Raw genomic sequence first — 10,485 nt, forward strand, 5'->3', positions numbered from 1 at the left:
GAGGCTCTCAGCAACTTAGTGAAACCCTGTTTCCAAATAAAATAGAAAATAGGTCTGGGAGTATAGCCTGGAGGTAGAAAGCCCCTGAGTTCCACCCCCAGTACCACCAAAAAAAAAAAAAAGAACAAAAATAAAAGAGAAGCCGGGCGTGGTGGCACACGCTTGTGATCCCAGCATTAGGAAGGCTGAGACCAGAGGATCACGGTTCACGGACAGCCTCAGCTACTTAGTGTGGTCCTCTATAACTCAGTGAAACCCGGTTTCAAAATAAAGAATAAAAAATAGAGCAGGGGGTGTAGCTCAGAGGTCGAATGCCCCTGGGTTCCACCCCCAGACCCACAAAATAAATAAATAAATAAGAATAAAAAATAGGTTTGGGGGTGTAGCTTGGAGGTAGAATACCCCCTGGGTTTCATCCCCAGTACTGCAAAGTAAATAAATAAATACAAATAAAAAATTGGGCTGGGGGTATAGCTCAGAGGTAGAATGCGCCAGGTTCAATCCCCACTACCACAAAAAGAAAAAAAGAAAAGAAAACAGGCAGCCGGGCATAGTGGTACATGCTTGTAATCCCAGCATTTGGGAGGCTGAGACTAGAGGATCGCAGTTCCTGGACAGCCTCAGCTACTTAGTGAGGCCCTCTGCAACTTAGTGAGACCCTGTTTCAAAAAAACCCCATAGGGCAAGGGGTATAGTTCAGAGATCAAATGCCCCTAGGTTCCATCCCGAGACCAAAAAAAAAAAAATAGGCTAAGGAAAAGGCTAAGGAAGCCGTGCCCACCACACGCTCGCCCATCTGCTATCCTTGGCCTGCTGAAATAGTAGCTATGAATTTAGGCCAATAAAGGCAAACTCCTAGAAACTGTTTCTGTTTGTTTGTTTTTTTGTTTGTTTGTTTGTTTGTTTTAATCTGATGGAACATTCGTTTCTCCACAATCGAAGCCAATCCTTTGCAAGGCTCCTTAAAGCTCCCTGTCCTAATCTAGGGTAAAGGCTCATTCAGCTCTCATTTTTTGGGCACATAGTGATTCTTGGCTTCTCCAGGTCAGCACCCTTATGAAGTTGTCGCTTCCCAAATTTACTTACTCGATAGCTTCGGGTCAAGGTAGAACCAAGTTCTTCCTGGGAAAAGCCACACACCAATCCCGAAGGGTGCGGGGTCTTAAGAGCAACTTAGCCTGAAGTTACAGCCAAGTTGTAGCTTCTCCTTGGCCACTGGCTTTCTGTGATCACTGCTATGAACTGAACACACTCTTCAGAACTGATGTCTGTGCTGCTGACTCTGTCAACCCATCAGCACCCCTGCTGCCCAGCACACCCTGCAGCGCCGACATCTGGGCACCTGGCCGGTACCTTCTGGGGATCAGAGAATTTAGGAGGACACCAGAAACTAACCCATGCCATTGCTCACTTGAGACAAAAGAATGTAGGTTAAATCACGTTGATATGATTACCAATAGCAGACAACACTTTTTTTTTTTTTTTTTTTTTTTTGGTGGTACTGGGGGTAGAACCCAGGGGATTTCTACCTCTGGGCTATCCTCCCAGACCTTTTTTTTAAATTGTATTTTCTTTGGAAACAGGGTCTCACTAAGTTGCTGAGAGCCTGAGTAAGTAGCTGAGGCTGGCTTTGAACCTGTGTGATCCTCCTGTCTCAGCCTCCCAAGCGCGGGGATTACAAGTGTGGGCCACCACGCCCAGCTGACAACTCTATTTTTTGGAGTTACTCTTATCTAGACAGAAAGGATAAAGCTACTCTTATCCCAGAGCAGAAAGATGATATGACTAATGACAGTCATCACAGGAATAAAAGACAGTCCCTTCAGCTGAGGCCCGGCAGGGCTTGGGCGAGTGGGGCAAGTGAAGGAGGCTGGAAGGGGTAGCTCCCACTGCAGCTCCAGCCTGGAGGGACAGGGAGAGATCGCGCAGAGCTGGGGAAAGGGAGCAGCCGAGATCAGCAAGCCAGAGGAAAGGGTCTAAGGGCCTCTGAAGCAAGAGGAGAGGAGGTAGTTACAAGAGCAAGTGTCGAAGGTCAAAAAAAGAGCCCGGGTTCACAAACCAGGAGCAGAAAGTCCAGAAGATAAGGCTGGTAGTCCTAAACAGAGTGTGTGTGTGTGTGTTGGGGGGGTTAATATAATTAAACTACTGCACCCGCTAGGGTAGGAGGCACAACATAGTCAGGACAGCCAGAACTGATGGGCTGGAAGGCTTCCCTAGCTAGTGGGGGTGGGGATTTGGTCAGAGGAAATGACTTCCCAGAATTCCATCCCGACCACCTATATAATTTGCTCAAATTAAACACTAGGTTGTAGACACAGGATGCTTGCTTGGCTTTGATAGATTCCCTCGGGAAGGATGTGGCTGACAATAATACTCGGCCCCCTCCCCTTTTAATTTAAACTTCTTATTTTAGAAAGCTCTTAGATTTCCAGAAGAGTTGCAGAGAAAGTATGGAGAGTTGTTGCATACTGCTCACCCAGTATCTCCTGCTGTTAATATATTTATTTATTTATTTATTTATTTATTTATTTATTTATTTATTTATTTATTGCAGTACTGGGGATGAGACCCAGAGGCATTCTACCTCCAAGCCACAACCCCAGCTCTATTTTTTTTTTTTTTTTTTTTTTTTTTTTGCAGTACTGGGGATGGAATCCAGGGGCATTCTACCCCTGAGTGACACCTCTAGCCTTAATTTTTTATTCTTAATTTTTGAAACAGAGTCTCACTGAGTTGCAAGGGGCCTCACTACGAAGCTGAGACTGTCCACAAACCCCGAACTCTGATCCTTCAGTCTTTGCCCAAATGCTGGGATTACAAACTGGGGCCACCAAGCCCAGCCTATTGTTTATTTTTTGAAACAGGTTCTTACTGAGTTGCAGAAGGCCTCACTAAATAGCTGAGGCTGTCCACGAACCACAATCCTCCTGTCTCAGCCTCCCAAAATGCTGGGATTACAAATGTGCACCACCATGTCCGGCTTCAGTCCTATATTTGTTTCTTTTTTTTCTACCTTCCTTCCTTCCTTCCTCTCTCTTTCTTTCTTTTTTCCATCCATCTTTCTTTTTTCCTCTTTCTTTCTTTCTTTCTTTCTTTTCTTTCTTTCTTTCTTTCTTTCTTTTCTTTCTTTCTTTCTTTCTTGAACTGGAGATTGAACCCAGGGGCATTCTACCTCTGAGCTAACCCCCAGCCCTATTTTTTTATTCTTTTTTTTTTTTTTTTAGCGGTACTGGGGATGGAACCCAGGGACATTCTACATCCGAGCTACACTCTCAGCCCGATTTTTTCTTTATTTTGAAACAGGGTCTCACTGAGTTGCAGAGGGCCTCACTAAGTAGCTGAGGCTGTCCACGAACCACAATCCTTCTGTCTCCGCCTCCCAAATGCTGGGATTACAAGCGTGTACCACCATGTCCGGCTTCAGTCCTATATTTATTTTTTTTCTTCCTTCCTTCCTTCCTTCCTTCCTTCCTTCCTTCCTTCCTTCCTTCCTCTCTTTCTTTTTTCTATCCATCTTTCTTTTTTCCTCTTTCTTTCTTTTCTTTCTTTCTTTCTTTCTTTCTTTCTTTCTTTCCTGAACTGGGGATTGAACCCAGGGGCATTCTACCTCTGAGCTAACCCCCAGCCCCATTTTTTAATTTAATTTTATTTTTTTAGCGGTACTGGGGATGGAACCCAGGGACATTCTACATCCGAGCTACACTCTCAGCCCGATTTTTTCTTTATTTTGAAACAGGGTCTCACTGAGTTGCAAAGGGCCTCCCTAAGTAGCTGAGGCTGTCCGCAAACACAAATTCTCCTGTCTCCGCCTCCCAAATGCTCGGATTACAGGCATGCACCACCACACCTGGCTTTATTCTTTATTTTGAAACAGAGTCTCACTGAGTCGCAGAGGGCCTCACCAAGTAGCTGAGGCTGTCTGAGAACCGTGATCCTCCTGTCTCAGCCTCCAGAATGCTGAGATTACAAGCATGTGCCACCACATCTTGCTGTTAATATTTTATATCATTATTATAGCACATTGGTCACAACTGAAGAGCCCACACTGGTACGCAGCTGCTAACTAACCTGCATCATGTATCCAGGCGGGACCCACTTCCCCCATGTTTCCTTCCTGAGTTAGAATCCCATCCAGGATGCCACATTACATTTTGTCACCAAGCCTCCTTAGCCTCCTCCGTTCCGTGGCAGTTTCTCAGACTTTCCTTGTTTAGGAAGACCTTGCCAGTCCTCGACTGTTTGTTTTGCAGTACTGGGGATTAAACCTAGGGGTGCTCTACCACTGAACTACACCCTCGAACCTTTGTGTGTTTCATTTTGAAACAGGGTCTTACTAAGTCACCCAGGCTGGCCTCGAATTTGCCATCTCCTGCTTCAGCTTCCCCAGTACTGGGATTATAGGAGTAGAAAACTGCACTCTGGAATTTGGAATTTGGTTTGGAATTTGGCTCGTTTTTTACCACTGCCGTTGGGACGCCATTTTCAACTCTTTATTTGAAAAGGAAAGTCATGTGGTTAAGACTGGTTTCCAAGCATCTTCTGAGCAAATAGGATATACCCTGTAGCAACCACAGGCGGCTGATGGGGACTTTGCCTTTTGCAGGGGCCCCTCCTCCCTGCTCCTGCCCTTTGGGCCTGATCTTACAGGCTTTTCTCCTCCCAAATTTGTTAAAAGAAAAACTTCTCTCTCATTAGATACATTTCTTACCAAAATCTAGTCAAGAAATGGAAGTCTACTTGGTTAATGGCTACAGAAGGATTGGTAACTAATATATTCCAAGCCGGGCTTCATGATATCTATAATCATAAGCACTTGGGAGACTGAGACAGGAGGACACGAGTTTAAGGACCACTCAAGCAATTTAGCAAGACCTGGTTTCAAAAGAAAAAATAAGGGGTGGTGAATTGGCTAGGACCCCCCCCCATGCCATTCTGGCATGGGGCTGTAACTATCTTCTGTATTTCTATATTTTTAATAAACTTCTTTAAATCTCCAGCAAGTGTCTGAGCTATGTATACTTCTCCTTAGCTCAGGTAAAAAACCCGTGGTTTTTCTGGTTTTTTTTTTGGGGGGGGGGTTGTTGTGGTTTGAGAGAAATTGTGTCCAGGACCCCAACAAGGGTCCCCGGGGACAGTTCCAAAACCATAACATTCCCACACTGTAACATATTTCACCGTAACACCAACCTACTTATTAGTTTTAATTTTTCTGTTCAACAAACTTTAGTTGAATAAGAAAAAGAGCCCATAGCACCATTTAAACTGTAACACTGGGGGTGTAGCTCAGAGGTAGAATGCCCCTGGGTTCCAGTACACACACAAAAAAAGACTAATCCGGCATGGTGGCACACACCTGCAATCCCAATTTCAGCTTTTTAGTGAGGCCCTCTAAAACTTAGTGAGACCCTGTTTCAAAATGAAGAAATAAAAATGGAGCTAGAGCCGGGCGTGGTGGCGTACGCTTGTAATCCCCGCGCTTAGGAGGCTGAGACAGGAGGATCGCACCGGTTCAAAGCCAGCCTCAGCTACTTAGTGAGGCTCTCAGCAACTTAGTGAGACCCTGTTTCCAAATAAAATATAAAATAGGTCTGGGAGTATAGCCTGGAGGTAGAAAGCCCCTGGTTTCCATCCCCAGTAGCACAATAAATAAATAAATAAATAAATAAATAAATAAATAAAAAATAAATAAAAGGGGCTGGAGGTGTAGCTCAGTGGTAGAATACTTCTGGGATCAAGCCCCAGTACCACACACACACACACACACACACACACACACACACACACACACAAAGAAAAAATATATTCCAGATCAATTAATGATGTGAATGTAAAAATAGAATGTTGGAAGGATATTTGCATAATTTTGGGGGAGAGGAGCAATTAAGCAATACTGAAAACTAGAAAACTAGAAGCTGTTAGAGATACTAAACTATAGGAAAATTAAGAAGATTTGATATTAATAATAGGATATGAAGCCAGCCGTGGTGGCGCACACTTGTAATCCCAGCCTTCGGGAGGCTGAGACCGGAGGACCACTGTCTGAGGACAGCCTCAGCTGCTTAGTGAGGCCCTCTGCAGCTCAGTGAGACCCTGATTCAAAGAATAAAGAATAAAACATAGGGCTGGGGGTGTAGCTCGGAGTTAGAATGCCCCTGGGTTCCATCCCCAGTACCGGAAAAAAAAAAAGAGTTTCTTCATAAACTATTTACAGTGTTATTTTCTATAGAGTATAGAAGATGATGAAGTCTTTCTTCTAGTATGGCTGATTGAAATTTGCTCTTTTTCACTAACAGTTTAGAAAGGCTTATATCAACTTCAAAATTTTTATACAGGCCTGTAATCCCAGTACTTGGGAGGCTGAGACAGGATTGGAGTTCGTGGCCAGCCTCAGATACTTGGTGAGGCCCTCCACAACTTAGTGAGACCTTGTTTCAAAATAAAGAATAAAAAATATGACTGAGGGTGTAGCTTGGAGGTAGAATGCTCCTGGGTTCAATCCCTAGTACCACAAAAAATAAAAATAAAAATTCATACATAATGCTGTGTTGAGATATGGATGGAGCTGGGCATGGTGACATACACCTGTAACACCAACGCTTGGGAGGCTGAGACAGGAGGAACTCAGGTTCAAGACCATCCTCAACAATTTAGCAAGGCCCTCAGCAACTTAGTGAGCCCATTTCAAAATAAAATGAAATAGGCTTGGATTATAACTCAGAGGTAGAATATCCTTGGGTTCAATCCTTAGACACACACACACACACACACACACACACACACACACACACACACTGGTCATAATCCCAATACTTGGAGGCTGAGACCTAGAGGATAGCAGCTTCTAGGCCAGACTTAGCAACTTGGCGAGGCACTTAACAATTTAATGAGACCCTGTTTCAAAATAAAAATAAAAGAGGGCTGGGAGTAGAGCTTAGAGATAGAATGTCCCTGGGTTTCCTCAGTAACACACACACACACACACACACACACACACACACAAACACACACACAATGCCAGATGGAGTTTGACATCCTTGGTGATCAGCTGTGTTGATAGCTTGTGCCCTTGATATGATGGGATGGGAATGACTCCTTACCTCCGTGGTATTCTTCCTAGAAACCCACTGTAGCCATGAGAAAAACATTCAACAAAACCAAATTGTAGGGCATTCCACAAAATATATGATGAGTAGGCCGGGCGTGGTGGCGCACACCTGTAATCCCCGCGCTTGGGAGGCTGAGACAGGAGGATCGCATGGGTTCGAAGCCAGCCTCAGCTACTTAGTGAGGCTCTCAGCAACTTAGTGAGACCCTGTTTCCAAATAAAATATAAAAAAAGGTCTGGGAGTATAGCCCGGAGGTGGTAGAAAGCCTCTGGGTTCCTCCCCCAGTACCACAAAAAAAAAATAAAAATTATATATATATATATAATATATAATAAAATATAAAATATAATATATATATATTATAATCCCAGCTACTCAGGAGGCTGAGGCAGGAGGATCATTGAATGTAAGAGTGTAAGACCTGCCTGGGCAACATAGCAAGACTCTGTCTCAAAAAAAACAACACACACACAAGAAACAGGGCTGGGGGTGTAGCATGGAGGTGGAATTGCTATGGGTTCAATCCCTAGTATCACACTAAAAAAAAAAAAAGCACCAGCCGGGCGTGGTGGCACACGCTTGTAATCCCCGCGCTTGGGAGGCGGAGACAGGAGGATCGCGCAGGTTCGAAGCCAGCCGCGCGCGCTGGCTTAGGAGACCCTGTTTCTAAATAAAAATATAAAAATAGGTCTGGGAGTGTAGCCCAGAGGTAGAAGGGCTTCCAGGAACCCCAGTACCACCACCAAAAAAAAAAAAAGCACCAACATCTAAGGATATGTGTGCAGACATATATTACAGCATTGTTTTTGGTTTGGTTTTGTTTAGTTGGCACTGGGGATTGAATTCAAAAGCATTCTACCTCCAAACTACACCCCTAGCCCAATATTTATTTCTTATTTGGAATCAGAGTCTCACTAGGTTGCTGAGAGCCTCGTTAAGTTGCTGGGGCTGGCTTTGAACCCGCCTCTTCCTTTCTCAGCCTCCCAAGTACTGAGATAAGAAGTATGCGCCCATGCTCAGCTTCATGTTTTGAATATAAAATATAATAGCATAATTCTGAATCACCTAGATGCCCATGATTTAACTGACCAGCAAATGGCTATCAGCTTCCTACATTCACATTGATTAAGATCAAGGAATTATCAAATATTTCAACTGTAATTTTCTTTATACTAATAACAAAAGAACAGCAACACATGTAACAGGCAAGCTCTTGCCCAGTCAAGCCTGTCCTGGGGATTGAACCCAGGGCATTCTGTCTCTGAATTACACCCCCAGTCCCTTTTACTCTTTGAAACAGAATCTTGATAAGTTTCTGAGGGTCTCAGTTCAGTTCATGAAGCTGACCTCCAGCCCAGGGGCATTCTACCTCCAAGCTACACCCTCAACCCTATTTTCTAATTTTTTAATTTTAATTTTTATTTATAAATTTATTGAGATTGAACCAAGGGGCATTTTACCTTCAAGCTACACCCCTAAGCCCTATTTTTTTTCTTTATTTAGAAACAGGGTCTCACTGAGTTACATAGGTCCTCACTAAGTAGCTAAGGCTGGCTGAGAACCTAAAATCCTCCTGCCTCAGCCTCCTAAGTACTTAGATTAGAAGCATGCACCACCACACCCAGTCCCCCCTATTTATTAAGTTGCAGAGGGCCTCACTAAGTAGCTGAGGCTGGCTGTGAACCTGCGATTCTCTTGTTTCAGCCTCCCAAGTAATGGGACTATAAGTATGCACCCATACCCAGCTTTCATTTCTATTTTGAGACAGCGTCTCACTAAATTGCTGAGGTTAGCCTCAAACCTGCAATCATCTGGTCTCAGTCTCTCCAGCAGTGAGATTACAGATTACAGGTATGTACTAGTATGCCCAGCCAATTTTTAAAAATTTATTTTATTTCATTTATGTTTTTTTATACTGGGGACTGGACCTATGGGTATTTTATCTCTGAGCTACACTCCCAGCCCTATTTTATTTTCATTTTGAAACAAGGTCTCACTAGGTTTATGAGAGTCCCACTACTTGCTAAGACTATCCTTGGACCTCTGGTCCTCCTGTCTCAGCCTCCCAAGTACTAGGATTACAAGCATGTACCATCATGCCTGGCTCCAATTTTTACTATTTTATTTTATTTTATTTTATTTTATTTTATTTTATTTTATTTTATTTTATTTTGCGGTACTGGGGATGGAACCCAGGGGCATTCTACCTCCAAAGTACACCCCCAGCCCTACTTTTTATTCTTTATTTTGAAACAGGGTCTCACTGAGTTACAAAGGGCCTCACTAAGTAGCGGAGGCTGTCTGCAAACCATGATCCTCATGCCTCATGTCTCAGCCTCCCACATTCACACTGCTTAAGATCAAGAAATTATCAAATATTTCAACTTTAATTTTCTTTATACTAATAACAAAAGAACAGCAACACGTGTAACAGTGTATGCCACCATGCTTTTTATTCTTTACTTTGAAACAGAGTCTCACTGAGTTGCAAAGGGCCTCTCTAAGTAGTAGCTGAGGCTGTCCATGAACCATGTCCCTCCTGTCTCAGCCTCCCAAATGCTGGGATTACAAGTGTGCGCCACCACGCCCGGCCTAATTTTCACCATTTTAAAGCAATATCTTAGCCATTATGATGGAACACACCTGTAATCCTAGTACTAGGGAAGCTGAAATAGGAAGATCACAGACTTAAGGCAGCCTCTGCAACTTAGTAAGACCCTCGGCAACTTAGTGGGACCCTCTTTCAAGATAAAATAAATTAAAAGGGCTAGGAGTATAGCTCAGAGGTAGAATACCCTTGGGTTTAATCCCAAGTCTAAAAAAACATTAAAAAAAAGAAAAGAAAAATATTTTGTCCCTTTATAACCAACTCGTGCTTCACTGGTGTTACGTATAAGCCTGTGTATATACAAACATAGCGGGAATATCAATTGTTTTACAAAACAGTGGCTGAAAAGTTCCCCAGCCACCAGTGCGACTGTTGTGAGCACTGCATTACTTAGGAAGCAGCTTCTTCTTTTTTTTTTTTTTTTTGTGGTACTAGAGATGGAACCCAGACACATACTACCTCCAAGCTACACCCACAGCCCTTTTTTAAATTTATTCTTTATTTTGAAACAGGGTCTCACTGAGTTGCAAAGGGCCTCACTAAGTAGCTGAGGCTATCCTCAAACCCAGGTCCTCCTGTCTCAGCCTCCCAAATGCTGGGATTACAAGCGTGCACCACCACGCCAGCAGCTTCTGAGTCATAGATAAGAGAGAAGCAAGGGCCTGAGCACGCAGGGACAACGACGGCTGGCTGGGCAGGAATCTACGGCAGTCATCGGATCTGCGAGGAGGTATTTGAAGTTAATGATTGGCCTTTTCTTTTACCTTAGAA

This window comes from Muscardinus avellanarius (assembly GCF_963383645.1).
Source record: "Muscardinus avellanarius genome assembly, chromosome: 13".
Classification (NCBI taxonomy): domain Eukaryota; kingdom Metazoa; phylum Chordata; class Mammalia; order Rodentia; family Gliridae; genus Muscardinus; species Muscardinus avellanarius.